The sequence below is a fragment of the Balaenoptera ricei genome, chromosome 9 (assembly GCF_028023285.1).
Source record: "Balaenoptera ricei isolate mBalRic1 chromosome 9, mBalRic1.hap2, whole genome shotgun sequence".
Lineage (NCBI taxonomy): Eukaryota > Metazoa > Chordata > Mammalia > Artiodactyla > Balaenopteridae > Balaenoptera > Balaenoptera ricei.
In genome coordinates, this window is record NC_082647.1 from 13,053,335 (window position 1) to 13,070,538 (window position 17,204).

Consider the following 17,204-nt stretch of genomic DNA (forward strand, 5'->3'; position numbering starts at 1 on the left):
AGAACTCTAGAGAGGCGAGAGGAGGAGGAGCCGGAGGAGAGGGAAATGCAGGCGGAAGGAGGGAAGGGCGCCCTTAAGAGACCCTGGGGCGCCAGCCTGGGAACCGAGTGCAGCTGTTACCACGGCAGCAGCGCAGCTCTTTGGGCTCCAAGGAGCCCGCGTATCGCCCTTGGGAGCAGAACCCGCCCCCACCCGGGAATGGGGGAGCGGGAAGCAGGAAGGAGGGGCAGGTGCAGGAGCGGGTAAGGATGGACCTGAGCGCAGGCAGAGACGTACCAGAGGGAGGGGGAAAGCTGCCCCTGCTGGAAAGAACAAGTAAGTGCCCTGTGCTCGGCAGGCTACCTTTTCACCTCCTGCAGACGCTCAAAGCTCCCACTTCTCAGTCTCAGTTTGAAATAAACACACTTGCCCACCAAGACGAAGGGACTGAGGCTGGCGCCTCCCACCCATCCGAGCTGCCCGTGCCCGGGCCTTACCTGGCACACCTGGCCGCACTTGGATGCTTCTCTCCGGGAGTGCAGGCTGCCTCCGGGACTTTCTACTGCTCTGCAGGAAAATCTCAGGGCTGGGGCCTGAGGCCAAGAAGTGCGACGTGGGGTGCGGGTGCATGGGCTGTAATTACGGTACTCGAGGGGGCGGCCGGCCCGAGGCGCAGAAACAGCTACAGAATCAGCCATAAAAGATCGAACTGGCCCCGCTTCCTCTCTGAACGTCGGCCTCTGTCTTTCGCTCAACAATACTTTTCAGACTGCTGGCTATTAGCAGACAGAGCATGCGCAGAAAAGGTCCCGCTCGACTCCAGGCGCAGGTGGGCAGGGCAGGTCGCGGAGGTACCGCCCCTCGGAGCAATTTCCCACAGCTGGGCAACCTGCGCCTTCCCTCATTGGCCGGTTCACTGTTTCACTCCATCAGATCTGCTTGGATTTTGTTTTTCTCTCTCTCCTTTTGTTTTCTCCTTTGCGTTTCCTCTCTCTTCCTTTCCTTCGTTCTGGGCCACACCTGAGACTTCTCGTGGACGTTACTGAGTCTACAGGGCACTAAATAAGAGGGCAACCCAAGGCCACCCCCAAATGAAGGCTTTTTTTCTTCAGGCACCTTGGGGAACTTGCTTGCATTTCCACCAAGCCGCCTCACTGCCAAACTCCACCCAAGCCTGTCAGCTAAAGTGCACGATTTACTTTATGGCTGTTTAAGGAACGGAAAGGAACTGCTGATATACACAGTGCCGTTTTAAAGTAATAACGTTGAGGCTACAAGCCGCATAGGAATCCCACGTCATCACTTCAGTTACATCTGAACTGTGGTGGTAACGGTGCCATCTTGCTTCACTCAGTTATCTCCACGTGGGTTAACGCCCTTCCCAGGAATCCCTTATCACCCCTCTCTTGGGTCCTTTTGGCGAGATCCACTGGATCTGGGGGAGGGTGATGGCTGATAGCTGTTTCTCCTGCCTGCCTCTCCAAGGCTTCAAAACCAAGGCTTGTAGATTCTCCGAGCTGCCTGGGACTACCATGCACTTTTGTGTTCCATTCTTACAGATCTGCTCTTTTTAGTTCTCCCTCTGTTTCCTTGTGTCCTTGCTCCCAGGGTTCCCTGGCCCTCCCTTCGCTCAGATTCGGCTTATGTTAGTGACCCTTTAGCCTGCATTCTGGAGCAACTACACTAGAAAGTCCCCTTAGCTTGCCACAGCTCCAGTCACGGCCTTGGTATTCCCGGCCGACCCCAGCTGCTCCGCGTCACCTTCACTGATACTGATGAGCAGTCTGCAGAGTTCACAAGTCCCCGCTGCGTCCTGCCTGACAAACAAACATTCTTAAGAAGTTGCATCCGTTTGCTTTCCCAGAGACGCGGCCTCATTTCTCTCCTCCATCTCAGATTCCACTCAGGACAGAGCCACTGTGGAAGAAGGCTAGGCAGCTGGGATGCCTTTAAATAATAAAGCGCCTTTTAGACCCTCACAGCTGGACTGGGCCTTAGACATCATCTAGTTCAGTGATTCCCGGAGGAGCTGGGAAGGATGAACAGAGCTGAAACTGGCCAGTGGCGGGAAACAGTGCACCCAAGCGGCTGTGATATCCGGGTAGCTCCACTAGGAAATGGGCTCCAAGCCTGGCTGACCATCAGGATCACAGAGGAGCTGAACTGGCCCCTTTCTGCTGGGCACAGGCTTCCTCCTCCCCTGGGTTTCCTTAAAATGTTAATTTCTTGAAACTGTTTGTCCACATGTTCTTGTGAAATTTTCCATCCACCCTACTACACCTTCGGCGGTTTTCTCCTTCCTCTTCAATGTATTTCCTAAGATCCTCTGCTTTTCCACCCACCAACTTGAGTTCCACACAAACACCACAGAAGAGTGTGGACATTCTTATCACTTTATATTTACCACCTGCCTTCATACCTATCCCTGTTCATGTCTCCTAAAGAAAACACCATCCCGATCAGTTCTCCTTCAATCCTGTGCCCAGTTGGCAAACACAGACCCATCTGTACAAACACACACATTACAACAGGACGTTTAATGCTGCTCTTCCTGAGGCCTCTGTGTTCAAAGGGAATCCCCAAAGGTGGAGAACAGTATAACAGGTGTCATGCCTCTTACATCCTAATGGGTGTTAGACCACTTGCAGGACACCTTGTGAAGTTGAGAAACCAGTGTAGTCAGAGTTAGTCCATTACCCGCCTGCGTCCTATGACAGAGGACCAAGGAGAGACCATTCCTTTGGAGAAATTTCTGATGCTTTGCCCTCCTCTCAAATCATCACGGACTGCTGGGGTTCCTCGGAGAGGCTGGCATGTCTCTGGGGGCATATTGGGAATTAGTACGTAATATGAGCCTAAAAGATACAAGGGGAAAAGGCTTGAGGTGATGGGAGAGAGAGAAAGAGAAGTGCCTTAGAAGCAATGTGCATTTGCACAAGTAACAGTAGAGCAGTGACGTTTCCTGTCCTGGCCAACCAAATGGGTCACATGCTGGAAGGAAATGGCCTGGTGCCATCTTCCCAGGAACCTCGCCCGTGAGCACTGCCTGGGAGGATGAACTGACCCAGCAGAAGGGTGGATCCTTGGAGTTGAGAGCCTGAGCGTTGGAGGTTTAAGCGGCCGTGGGGGAAGCTATTGCCTGATTCACTGGAACAGCACCGCGAGGTTCTAGTGGGGAATGTCAGAGAAACCAGGGAAGAAAACCTCAAGTAAAAAGTCAGCTTTGAAATTCTGCCACGAGACCACCAACATTACAGCAGCCAGAAACCGTTCCCTTTTCCTAACCCTCCCCAGGACCAGACATAGCAGCTTGCAAGGAGCCAGTGGAGAAAAGAGACAAGCAGCCATCCTGACCCATCCTGAACTGCAGGCAGCAGCCCTGCGGGAGGAGCAAAGCCCTAGATGGTGTTAAGTTATTACGTGGGACTGGACATATTCACTACGAAAAGAAATCTGTTCTTGTGATTATAAGGACCGGGGAGATCTTCAGACCTGCCCAAGACTTCCCCCAAGGCAAAAGCTAGTCCACAGAGCAAAGGGGCGCGAGAGGAATTGAGTCCCTCTCGTTCAGTGTAATGAGCACACATCCTGGCACCCAGACAAGGATGACGAACAGATAAGGATATATCAAACCAATACTTGACCTACAGTAAGAATAATCAGGAAGGATGTGGACCTTGTATATATTTTGACTTGGTCATTCCCACTGTGATGCTTCTCATGGCTGGAGTTTGGGCTCACACCCCCAGCCGTGATGATGCTTATCTTATTTTCTTCCAGGTACGTGTCTTCCATTAGGTACCCTGCCACCCGATGAAGCGGGATGGGAGGAGGTGACTTGATCATGGGTTTATAATCCCAACCACTAGGTCCATAGAGTCAGGAATAACATGCTTTTCTGCTCAGTTATACTTTTTACATAAAAATAGAAATCTTTAATAAAACCAGATCAGCATAAACTAGTATTAGTAGAACATCATTGTTTCAACAGATGAATCATCTATTTCTGTAAAGAAATAGGAATATATAGATATTTTCTTTCTAATCCAGAGACTCACGTGTGCATACGAACCATTTTAGGACCTTGTTAAAATGCAGATTCCCAGGCCTTATCCTACCCGGGGCAGGACCAGAGAATCTGCATTTTATTAAGCTTTCCTAGAGACTCTGAAGCCTATCGCAATTTAAGACATTGTTTTAATTAGTAGCGATCTATTGCCACTCATTACTTAACCTAACCTTTTGTTTTTCCCTAGATGTGAGTGGAACTATTAGTTTACCCAGAATCTTTTTTTTTTTTTTAATATCTTTATTGGAGTATAATTGCTTTACAATGGCCATCATCAAAAAATCTAGAAACAATAAGTGCTGGAGAGGAGAGGGTGTGGAGAAAAGGGAACACTCTTGCACTGTTGGTGGGAATGTAAATTGATACAGCCACTGTGGAGAACAGTATGGAGGTTCCTTAAAAAACTAAAAATAGAACTACCATACTACCCAGAATCTTTTCATGTAAAGTTTTAACATTTTGGAGGCCGTAGGCTTTAGCAACTTTGCCAAATGTCAAACCTACTAGCATTTCTCTTGTATGGAAAACTAGTAAATTGTTTCTAATTACCTGCCTCCTAGTTTACCTCCTAGCATATATATTTGCCCTTTTGGCCGCCCTTCTCTTTGGGTGACAGAAACAAATAAAATGGCCAGATAGACTGTAGATTCGCAGTGGTTTCCCCATCAGAACCACTGCCCCAGTCAATCGCAAACACCTCTGAAGTTTATTCACTAAACACTTTCCAAGCCAAGATCACACACTCAGGATTAGAGACAAGTCAGCTTAAGAGCTTGGGGTTTAAAAATCTAAGCTAGCCCAGTCCATTTAATTGGAATTTAACAAGATTTTTAAATAGATACGGTAATTTCTTCACACATCCAGAGCTAATCAGATAGAAACAGGTGTGACCAGAATAGTAAAAACCAGGAGGGAGGGAATCTAGCCTGCCAAGGATTTAATCCGAGGCTGCGGTCAGTGACCTTTCAGATCCTTTTCCTCTGAGATTCTGCCATTTGTTTTTCTCTATTAAATTTATTCTTCGCTTTGGCTCGCTGTTTCAGCCTGCTGAGAACATTTAGGGGCTTGGTTTTATCTTCTAGCATCTTAGTGATTCCCCCAATTTTGATTCCCCCTCCAGTTTGATTCACGTACCTGTGAAGAGGTTCTTTTAAGCTGGTGAGAAAAGCCTGGACCAGGACAGACCCGTAACTTGGCTGCATCACCATCAGACTTATTTCACGGGTGACACGTACACTGCCCCAGCTTACAACGGACACCTGTAATTGCACCAAAAAGGAGGGCAGAAAGGGAGCAAATACATTTGTTACACACTGTCAGAGACACGTAGCGGGTGTGAGTTAGGGTCAACATGGGATGGGGCAGTAGGAGGGTGGCAGGGTGGGACTGAAAGCCGGCTCCCGGCACACTCATCACAATCATGAACAGTAACAACAGCTGCCTTTAGTGAGCATTGACCCGGCATCAGTAACGAGCTAGCAGCATGTATACATCATCTCATTTAATTCCCACAAGCCTTTATAGGAAAGCACTGGTGCTGCCAGCATGGGTTCTGGGGCTGAATGGCTTAAGTTGGAACCCTGACGCTAGCACTTACCAGTTGCGGCCTTGGGAGAGTTACTTATCTGTTTGAAGATCTTCATTTGAAAATAATGATAGTAATGGCACTAGTCATGGGCTTGTGGAATTAGGTAGGGATCTCTAGCTGCTATTAGAACAGATAAGCCCTCAAATCTCAGTGGCTTAACATAATAAAGGTTTCCTTCACAATTGTAATAGTCCAAGTGCGTGTTTGATTGGCAGCCTTCCACGTGGAAATGTAGGGACTCGTGTTTCTTCTATTTTGTGATCGTGCTAACTGCTAGGAAGACAGGTATGAGTTGGGGATGGGCTGGGTGGGAGAAGAGACGGGTTAGGTACCAGACCTAGAAGCAACATACATTCTACTGAAATACCCAGAAACCAGTCACGTGGCTACTCCAATTGTAAGGCAGGCAAGAAATAGGGTCTGTGTGTCCAGAAGAAAAATAAACGAATTTGGTCTCTTCCATAGTTGAGAGGCTTAAACGTAAATTCCTCGGTTTGGTAGCTGGTACATAGTAAGTGCTCAGTAAATGGTAGTGATTATTAGCATTGCTATTGCACTAGCTCTGGCTACATTCCCTTCCGTGTCTTCTTGATGCCTCTGGTCCAGCTCTCTTAACCTTTCCCTTTGGAGTTCCCTCAGATGTAGCCTGACCTTGGATTCGTGATGCCTTGGGGAGTCTCTCTGTAACTCTTGGGAACCTTCAAGCATTAAGTCTGACTCTGTTCTGCGGACACCAACCCCGGCATCTTCTCTGAACCCACTGGTCACCGTAACACCAGCGGGATGTGAGGGTGTAGGTAGGACAGGGTAGTTCAATCTGTATTAACAGCTCAGGAGAGAGCTCCAGACTGAGATGGCAGAGTCAACAACGTATCAGCGGTGATTGAATCTATGTGACTAGTGAGAAATGGCACAAAGAATGTGTAACGTGAGAGGAGTGAGGACTGAGGTCAGTCCTGAGAAACACCAACGTGGAAGACAGTGTTTCCCAAACCGCAGGCATCTCTGTACCCCAGGGTTGTGTCACCCGGACTATGATGTTTCTTAGATTTTTTCTCAGTTTAACTCAACTTTAATTTTTTGAGATTATTTAGAAAGGAAACATATTTGCACTGTAATAAATGAGAAAGTAGTATCGCTTGTCACCAGTAGCAAGTCCTCCTAAAAATAAGTAAGAATGGAGATAAACAAAAACCTGTTTCTAGATTCTAGCTGGTGACTATCGGCCAGAAAAGGCTATACATCTGAGAGGGCTTTCCTTTTATTTTTTTAGAAGAGGAAAATTAGCTATCATTAGAGAGGTGTTAAAGACGTACTGATTCCAAACTGAGACTCTCTTAGTTTAACTCAGAAGAATTGAAAGAGAATTAAGAGAGAATCTACTTTCTCACTACACAACTCACATTTGAGGCAGGGCTCAGATCCAGAGGGGGCCACTTTACATGGTGTAGAAAGCCCTGGTTGTGACCTTGTACCACCTAAAATTATCCCTCTGCCATCAGTGGTATGAATCCCTCCCTCTGGGAAAACCAGGAGAGGTTGAGTCATGGCATCCAGGGGTGAAAAGGGCCAGGGAGTGGTTAGTTTTCAGAGGCTGCAAAAAGATCAGGCAAAGTCAGGACTGAAAAGCTCCCTCTGAACTTGGCAACCAGGGCTCACTGGTGTCTTTGGTGGAGCGGATTTAACGGCACAGTGAGGGCCAAGAGGCAGAATGCAGCACTTGAACAGTGAAAGGGAGGTGACACTGTGGAAACAGCATTGAGGAGCTTGGCTGTAAAGGACAGAGTTAAGATTAAGGGAGATTTGCATTCTTTTGTAAAACATGGGAGACATTAGAACATATTTTTAGACATTGGGGAAGAAGCTGGATGCTGGCAAGTACTGCAGTGGGGGGGTGACAGTAGATGGATCAAGGTCCCAGTTTGGGGAAGATGAGGAGGGTTCCCGGTCAAGAGCACAGGTGGGAGATCTAACCCAGAAGAGGAAAAGGGTCAACTTTTCTTAGTTTGAGGGTAGAAGGTGAGGGCATATCCAAGCCCAGGAACTTTCTTGGGTAGAAGAGTGGAAAGTGGAAGGATTTCATGTCTGAAGCCTGATTTTCCTTTGATAAGTAAGGGGTGAGGTTATATCTGTGGCCAAGAGAAAAAGTGAGTGCAGGCTTGAGCTACTGGTTCTCCAGTTCAAAGAGTATATTAGCGTTCTCCAGAGAACCAGCACCAATAAGATGTATATATACCTATTGAGAGAGAGAAGGAGAGAGAGACTTTAAGGAATTGACTCACATGATTATAGAGGCTGGCAAGTCCAAAATCTGCAGGGTAGGCTGGTCATGCTGAAGACCCAGGGAAGGGCTGATGTTACAGCTCAAGTCCAATCGTGGTGTAAGGCAGAATTCCCACTTCCTTCTGGGGACCTCATTCTCTTTTCTCTTAAAGCCTTCAACTGATTGGATGGGGCCCACCTATATTACAGAGGGTAATTTTCTTCACTCACAGTCTACTGATTTCAATGTTAATATCATCTAAAAAAATACATTCAGAGCAACATCCAGGCTGATGTTTGACCAAATATCTGGGTTCTGTGGCCAAGTTGACACATAAAATTAACCCCTGCAAGTAGTATTAATGATCTCGTTTATATCCATAGCAAAAACATGAGGTGATGTAGATAAAGAGAAGACTGTAGAATGTGGAGACAATCCTCCGGATTCTAGGAGGTTCTTATTGTTAGTAGGTGCTCTGCGGACCCCAGGGTTTCTGATGGAGCCAGAGCTGAAGATGACAGCACAGAAGGGTCATGGGGGACAATCCACCCACCCCACCTTCGAGGAGAGGCGCCATCTCGGCATCGAAGGATAGACCCTATGAAAGCAAACTTTCTCTATGCAAATTCTGATCTTGAAGTCCCAGTCAGTAACTGCTGAGGACTCCTCTCCTGTCACACTAGCCCCAGGACACAGGTGCTTTCAAGATAACAAAATATAGGAGTTACCTTTTCGTTCTTTCTCCTTCTTCTATTTTCACCATGGGTCAAAGGTATATATATTTATTTCATTGAGATCGGTGTGATTATTTACTTTCAAGGCTGCCTTTTCTCAGTAGAATTTCTAGTCGAGCTTATTCTTTCCCTCACTCACAAGCCTGAGTTCTTTACACATCCATCCCGTCCTTGGCAAGAACCCTTGGAGACATACCTAGTGGCAAGCCACCTGCCGTGGACTGAGGGTGGATCTATTCTGGTCATAGGCTTTGTGATCTGGACAAAGGAATTGAGTACGTGCCTGTCAAATTGTCAGGCGATACTAAATTTGGTGGGCCAGCTGAATTCTAGCAGAAAATCATGCAAAATAAGGTCTAGCAATTGGGGGAAAATTGGCCCACAGGGAAGACAATTGGATGAAATTCAGTAGGACTACATGGGCCTAGAATTCTAACTCTGGAACTGCAACTAGCTATATAACCTTGTAGTTCAGAGACCAAGCCTCAGATATGAGTTGTGCCACACCGGAGAGTTTTGGAGCCAAAGGGACCTTTGAGAAGTCATCCGCCCCCTCCCCCATTTTATATGCATCGGACAAAAAGGTTTCTTCCAACTTTGAAAGGTTATGGTTCTCCAAGTTCATGTCTTCTGAGCTTCCCTGATCCCGTTTCCGATCCTCTCCATCAGAATCCCTTGCCCCTGCTCCTCCAGTTCCACAGGGCCATGCTCAGCACCCTATAGTACTTCCTTCATATGCCTCAGCTTGTTTACCTTCCTGTTTCCCAGGCTAGATTATCAGCACCTTGACAATGGGATCATGTCTTGTGTATCTCTGCATTTCCAAGGTCTATCATGGTGCCTGGCACATAATTAATGATCAACAAATTTTGGCTGAATAATAATCAAAAGAAACTCCACATTTGCTCATGGATTATGGTTATCATATTTTCTCACCTCTGATGCTCTCCTTTATACACAGCCTAATTCGGTGACTCTCTTAATATTGTAAAGGTCAAAAATTGAACACAACTCACCACATTTTTGACCACCACAAAATATAGGGAGAAAAACATACGTTGTACCTGGACATTTTACTTCCGATAAGAGAAACTGAAGACTGCACTGGCTTATTTTTAAAGCTACATCATATTAAGCTTGTGGTCAGCTGAAATACCATGATGTTTTCACATGGATTTCTGCCACGCTGCAGCTCTCACATTCTGCACATGCGCAGTTGATCTTGAACCCCAAATGTAGGACTTGACGTTTTTTGGTTTTGGCTCAAGGTTAAGTCCAATCAAAATCACTTTGAATTTGATGCTATCGGTGACTACATTAGCAATCCTTCCTGGATTCAGGTCACTGGCAAATCCGACATGCAGATCTTTTCTGCCTTTATCCCACCGTGTGACAACAATGTTGAAAGGATTGGGACTCGGACAAGAGCTCCAGTGGTAGCCACCCCCTTCCACGTTGATCCAGAATCACTCAAACTTATGAGTAATCAACCATAAGCTGATAAATGCACTCCAAAACACTGCCAGACATACCTTATTTCCCCATCTTATCCACAAAAATCTTGAGGATGACATTTTAAAAAGGTTTTCTAAGGTACACACATACTTTATCTACAGCTCCTGAAATTTGCCAGCCAAGTAATCCATTTAAATAAATAAAACACAGCTTGTATGGTACAACTCCTTAGCATGCATATGCTGGCCCTGGTGCCAATGGCACTCTTTTCTAAGTCTCACAATCCCTGCCCCTTTTAAGTAAATCTAATTTAGACTATGGCCTGGCATTGATGTTGAGCTGAATTTCCATGGTTGGGATTCCATCTGATGACACATCCAATATTCCATGATTCCTCAAAAATTACCCACTGTGACTATGAGATCAGAGTACAAGTTCTTTGCACATCCTAGGACAGAGTTATTTAGACTTGAAAACAAACCTTGTGGAGGGTGGCCTTAACACATGTGCGGAACTATCCTTCACTTTTAAGGGTCTTCAGTCAAAGAGATCGATGATTATTCCTTCTGATTTTCACCTGATGCTGCAGGATGAGGCAATGGAACAGTCCTTTGTCACCCTGAACATCTTCAACTATTACACACAACCACCTGGTGAGAAGCTGCTCTTCCTCATCTCAGGACACTTTACATCTTTTCCCTAGTTGATATGAAGAATCTATACGTGTTGGTATTCTTCTGGTCTTTATTTTTAATTTAAATATAGCTGATTTACAATATCGTGTTAGTTTCAGGCTTCTGATCTTGTAATGCTGAACATACGAAAGTCGTGAATGGTACCCACAGTATCAAGAGGCCAAGCTATTGGCACAAGATGCCAGGAACTTAGAAGGTCTTCTAGGAAAAAAAATGTCAGAATTCGAGATGGAGTTCACAGGGTAGGCTTACTCCTTCCCTGATAAGACCTCAGGTTGCTCTCATGAGTAGAAGATGCCAGAACCAAGAGGTAACAGGAAACCATCCTGATGAGAGGAGTTTTCCTCTCACTCCTACTCTCTTTGTTCAGATTATAAGCTTTGAAATGAGGTGGGGGATATCCATGTTCTTGTTTCCATAATATGTCAAAAAATGAGATCAATAAAATATCCTAAGGTTTAGGATAGGCCAGGCTTTGTCTTTTCCACCTGACTCTGGAACTCCAAAAAGCCATAAGCTTTCAAAAAGTGACCCAGTAACAAACTCATTTTATGGAAGAGTATTAAAGTTTAGGTTTTTAAAAGGTAGCTTAGAAATAAAGTAATCAAACTGTCTCCTTTTATAGGTAAGGACACTGAAGTCCAGAGAGGTTCAATGACTTGCTGAAGGTCACAAAGTTACAAAAGATGGAGCTGGCCCTTGAACCCAGAGCTCTGCAGTTCAGGGCTCCCTTTAGGGCAACTTGCTGATGCCCTTTTGCACACGAGTTGTAGTTTCTCTGTTACCCTTTATTTCTGCTCTTTTCAATTCTAAAATGTTTTTTCTTCCTAGACAAGAGCAAAAGAGAGCAGAGTTTGAATAGTTCTGGCTTCTGCTAATATCATGCGGCATTTTCTGAGAGTGGGAATGTGGAAGGTGGTAAATATAGAGACAGATAAGCCAGTAATGGAAAAACAGGGTTGGTAGGGAATGAGTAGGCACAGGTGTAACACGAAGAGACCAGGGAGGTCACGGTTGACCACAGATGGAGGCAGGCAGCAATGGAGTGCTACTGCTGAAAAGCCAAAGTGATACTGGGATGTATTTATAGAAGGATGACATGCAAAGCCCAGGAAGCAATCATTAGGCTACAATCTACATTAGTCAGATCTCTATTGAATATGATACCCGTTTTGTCACACTTTGAAATGTGAGAGCCCGGTGGAGTGGGGGGATAAAAAGGGACAGGAAATCATTACTTAGAGTAAAAGTGAAGGAATCTGGATTGCTGAAAGCGACCCCTGCTCCCATCCCACCCATTGCCTGATTGCTCAAGCAGGTAGGAGGACAGAGAGGGAAGGGGGAGGAGAGTTATCTCAGCCAGAAATTTCCTTCCAAACTGCTGGCCTCTCAGCATAGAATTTTAGAGGCTGATTCTGTCTCCTTTCCTTCCAGTCAAGGTTAAGATCCCCTGCCTGAGGTGTCTCTCTGCAAAGAGTTGAAGGCCTAGCATCATCAGCTCTTATTGATTAAAGATGGCTCCTTTACCAGTGCAGAGCCCTTACCGAGTAAGTTACCCCTTCCACATGCTGGTTACAGGAACTTCAAGAGCAAAGTGGTTGAGGAGACTCAGGCTCATCACTGGAACCCCACGCTGACCACAGCAGCCTCGTGGCCTCCACCTGATTTCTGACTTGTTCTCAGCCTGTATGCGAAAGATTTTCTTCTTCAAAAAGAAGTTTTTAAAAATAGAAGTATAGTTGATTTACAGCGTTGTGTTAGTTTCTGGTGTAGAGCAAAGTGGTTCAGTTATACATATACATTCTTTTTCAGATACTTTTCCATTATAGGTTACTAAAAGGTATTGAGTATAGTTCCCTGTGCTATATAGTAGGTTCTTGTTGTTTATGTATTTTATATACAGTAGTGTGTATTCTCACTCAGTCTTAAGCAAATCTGAAGCTGTGGGCATCTACATAACTACTGCCTTTCCTCTGTACATGAACTGCTTTATGTAACAGCATGTTGAGTGAGATGGAATAGACAGGTCAACCTCAGAGCCTCAACTTGACTTCCTGAAGTTAAAAACATAGGATTCTTCTGGTTTCAGACATATCTTATGCAGTAATTCCATATTTTGGAGAAAGGTGGTGATGTCTTTAAAACAATCCTCTGTCATGTCTCCTTTGCCCTTCTACAGAGATTTTAAGCTTCATCTAATCTCTCCTAAAAAAAAAAAAAAAAGAAAGGCACACGATGGAGAAAGACCCTTGTAGATATCACATACTAGGTGCTTGCAGGCCAAAGAATGCAAGTAGAAAAGTCCTTGTGCTGGTTTTCTCCATCACTTCCCCAAAGAAATTTCCATTAAAAAAATAAATAAAAGGCCACTGCTTCCCACCTGCAATGGGAGAACTCGAGAAGCCAAGTCCCCTATGGCTGATGCTGTGGGCCAGATGGTCCTTGCTTCTCCATAGGAACATGGGCTCTGCTTGCTCTTTCTGGTCCCAAGGCTCAGGGGCCCCCTCTCTTTTAGTGAGAGGGGCCAAGGAAGTGGGGAGTGTAACAGAAAGTGGCCTAGTCCTCAAGTACATGTCACCTGACTCGCAGAAGACCAAGTGTGCCAACATATAGAAGCCATGAATGGTTGGGGACATAGGCGTTGTGGTCAGACAGACCTGGGATTGAATATCAATCCCTTCTCCCAGCACAGGGTGAGTCTCAACTGTGTCCAAGGACAAACCCACACATCTTCCAGAAACTGCTGGTCTCCTATAGGATTAAACGACATGTCTGGTGTTTTTCACTTAATGCTTTATCTTGTACATCTTTCTATACCAACCCACCAAGACTGACCTTGATCGCTTTCTTGGCTGTATGGCATTCCACTCTATGGCCATGTTCACTTTTGCCATTGCCCAAGAATGAAAGTCAATGTGTTTCTGATTTTTGCTACAGCAAACAATACTGCAATGAATATCCTTCTACAAACAGCTGTACACGAATACAGCTGGAGGAAAATTCCCAGAAAGAGAATTGCTGCAAATGTCTTTACAATTTTGATATTGTCAAATTGTCCTCTACAGTGCCTCCACTGATGTTGCCCAAGAAGTCTTCTTTCTGAAGGTGGGACAACGGGCATGAGGGTGAATGAACTAACAATGCCTTTTGTTATTCTTCTACTCTCCAACAAAGCATTGTTGGTACTATTTTGGGGGTCCTTGGCCGTTGACTCCATGGAAGATGAGAACCCAGTTGTGCTTTTCCCAGAGGGGACATCTGCCAGAATCCAAGCTTATTTTTGGCAACTGGGTGACACGCTCCCTGCATTTCCAGGGGATTCTTGGCTTCCCTCAACAATGACCTTTTTGTGGCTGAATATTTAGCTGTTCACTCAATCCTGATGTCTGGTCTACAACCTATTTTGAGATTTGATAGGTTGTTTTCCAGCAAAAACTGTGGATGCAAACCCCAGAATAGAGTCTTACACTCCGTTATTTGTCTGGGAAGGGTTCATGGGTAAAACACGTTTTTATTTTTATTATTTAATTTTCAAACTTTTATTATGGGAAATTGCAGACATATACAAAAGTAGAGAAAATAGCGTGATGAACCCCTATATACCTACCACTCGGCTTCAATGATCAATTCATGACCCATCTTGTTTATGTATACCCCAACCAATTCCCCACCTCCTGTGTCATTTTGAAGCAAATCCAAGACATTTTATCATTTCATTCACAACTGTTTCAGTGTCCACCCCTGAAATGTAAGAACTTTAAAAAAACATATTACTGTTACACCTAAAATAACTAACAATATTTTAAAATATACACAAATAACCCAGTCAGTGTTCAGATTTCCAAATGCCTCATAAAATGATTTAAACAGGATTTTTAAATGTTAGAAAAGCAAATACTGAGGACCAGGAGATCTGAGTTCAAGTCTCAGATCTGTCCCTCTCTCCTTGGGTGACTTTAGATAATTCTCCTGACTACCTCTGCCTCCGTTTCTTGGACTTTGGGGGCTGGAAAAGACAAATCTCACCACTTTCAGATGATGCTAATGATCTGAGGAAAGGAACCAGAAAAAAATGGTAATAATTGAAAGTAGAGTCAAGTTTGAATTTCTATATAATAGTGACCAGATCAATAAATGTCTGCTAAATTCAATAACATTTACAAAATCTGTCTACTCTTATCCCCATGAAAGAGATATGTTAGGGTCAGGAGGGCCTTATCTTTTCCTCTTGGCAGATAAGTGCTTTTCAAAATGAAGTAGATATAGGAGCTGCTTTCATTTTAAAGCACATAATCTTAATATAGTATTTGTTTAAACCCACAGATATTCCTCTAAACCATCCTCCTGCTCTTAGGAGTGTGGAAATAGGGCAAGGGGAGAGGAAGAAAGAAGATAGATTTGTCAGTGGTTCTGAAAGTCAAGCAATGCCACTGGGAACTCTCTTATCCAGTGAGATAATGTATGCATATATAAATTATAAAGCGCCATAAATCTGTGATTAGAAAAATGAGGGTCTCCAGATGGCCCTGAATCACTCCTAACATTTTCCCCTTTGCATTTCTATTAGCAGCAATCAGTTTTCTCTTCCAGAGAAAAATTCTTTATAAAATCTAGGAGATAAGGAGAAGGAAAGGGAAATAGCCAAATAAAGACACATATTGACAGGACACTGAAAATATTGCTAAAAACTCTTGAAGGTCTTTTTTAAGACCATTGCACGTACCTTCTCCTCGCTCTGTGTATGTGCGGGGGCACGGGAGGTGATGGAGCCCGTGGTGTAAAGGGAGGGAAAGAGAAACGAACAAAAGAAGAATGTGCATTTCTCATCATGGTTTGGCGAAGGCAGAACGGAGAACTCCTTCCCGAGCAGGTGGGTCGTGGCTGGCAGAAAAGCTGTGTGTCTCTATCTTCTCAACGAGAGGGACCCTTTAACAGCAGAACAGCTTGGCAAGGAGGAGGCGTGGATACCTTTGCTCTCTTTCAAAGACAACAGTGCTTAGGGTTTGAAGAGGCTGGATTTCTGCTATTTGAACGTCGGCAGGGCACAATCTCTGAACACACACGCCCACACATGTAGTTGTGATACCTGCTTCCCCTAAACATACAGAGGACCCTGACCAGCCATCCTTCTGTTGAAAGGTGAAGAGTGTGCCTCTTACTGTCGGGTCAGGGAGGGAGAGAGAGACTGCATACGGGGGAGCTGGGGCGGGGGGGTGGCGTCACAGAGCCGAGCCTGGGAGAAGCCAGGTGGCTTCTGCGGCTAGGTGCAGGGCCACTATCCTCGGCTGCCCAGAACTGATCCAAGCAACCCGAGGAAGATTCACAATTACCTTGGCAACCAGATCACAGGCCAAGCTGTTACCTGGCAATCCCCCTAGACCCCTCCTCCCCTCCCCGCTACACTCTCTGTTTCTCCCAGTGCAGCTCACACACAACTCTTGCTCCACTTTGCTATGCCTCGAAGATCACAAGATTCTTTGTACGCGAGGAAATGAGGGGACAAGAGGAAAACAGAGATCCAAGACGTAGGGAAAGAGAAAACATTTTCTAAGTGCAGGTGGGAGGATGCAGTTTGAATGACCTCCTCCCACTGGTGACTGGAGAGAGAGCGATGGGACCGGGGTCAGGGAGAAGAGGGAGACGGGGTGACGAACAGCAAAGCTGGAATATCGGGCAGTTTATTTGCTCATTGATTCCAGAAACCATGAAAACTGAGCAAAATTAGAGGGGAGAGTTTATCCCCATTCCCATTTCCCTTCCTGCCCCTCCCTGTCTCCTTTCAGAGGTCTTATCATGGAAACTTGCCTTAAGGATCTAAGCCCGTTGGGTTCCTATCCGGTGGGCACTGGCCTCCTTTCTTTCATTCATTCATTCCACCCACATCATTTCATGCCTAACTATGGGTCAGGCATTGTGCTGGGCTCTGAGGCTGCAAAATTAAAGACAGACATTATCTCTGTTCTCTTGGAACTTAAAGTGTTTAGCAGAGGGGACTGACAAAAACAAGCAGTCAGACTCACAAAATAATTGAAAATTAGAATAAAAATGCAGTGATGGGAAACAAGAGCCAACGCAAAGCAAGGGCTTGCGGTTAAGGCTAAGAGGAAAGGACTTACTTTTTGTTTGTTTTTTATTTTTCGAAAATTTTACTTCGAAATATTTTTAGGCAGAAGAGTTGAGTTCTTATATATACCAAGCTTCCCCTAGTGTTCTTTGTAATAGTTTTATGGAAGTATAATTGATCTATAAAGAGGTGCACACATTTAACAATTTGAGGGTTTGGACATCTGCAAACATCTATGGTATCATCACCCCAATTAAGATAACAAATATACCCACCACCTTCCAGAATTTCCCTGTGTCCCTTTTGTGTGTGTGGTAAGAACACTTACCGTGAGATCTACCCTCTTAACAAATTTAT

General features: G+C 45.0%; 1 protein-coding gene across 5 annotated transcripts in view; it reads right to left on the minus strand.

The window, feature by feature from the left end:
• The window catches only part of AGK (acylglycerol kinase), a 126,252-nt gene extending 125,496 nt beyond the window's left edge, over positions 1-756 (minus strand). For all 5 annotated transcript variants that reach the window (XM_059933205.1, XM_059933206.1, XM_059933203.1 and 2 more), the window contains exon 1: positions 477-756. The gene's annotated coding sequence lies outside the window, so the exon portion shown is untranslated. The remainder of the gene's footprint in view (positions 1-476) is intronic.
• Positions 757-17,204: the final 16,448 nt, after the last annotated feature.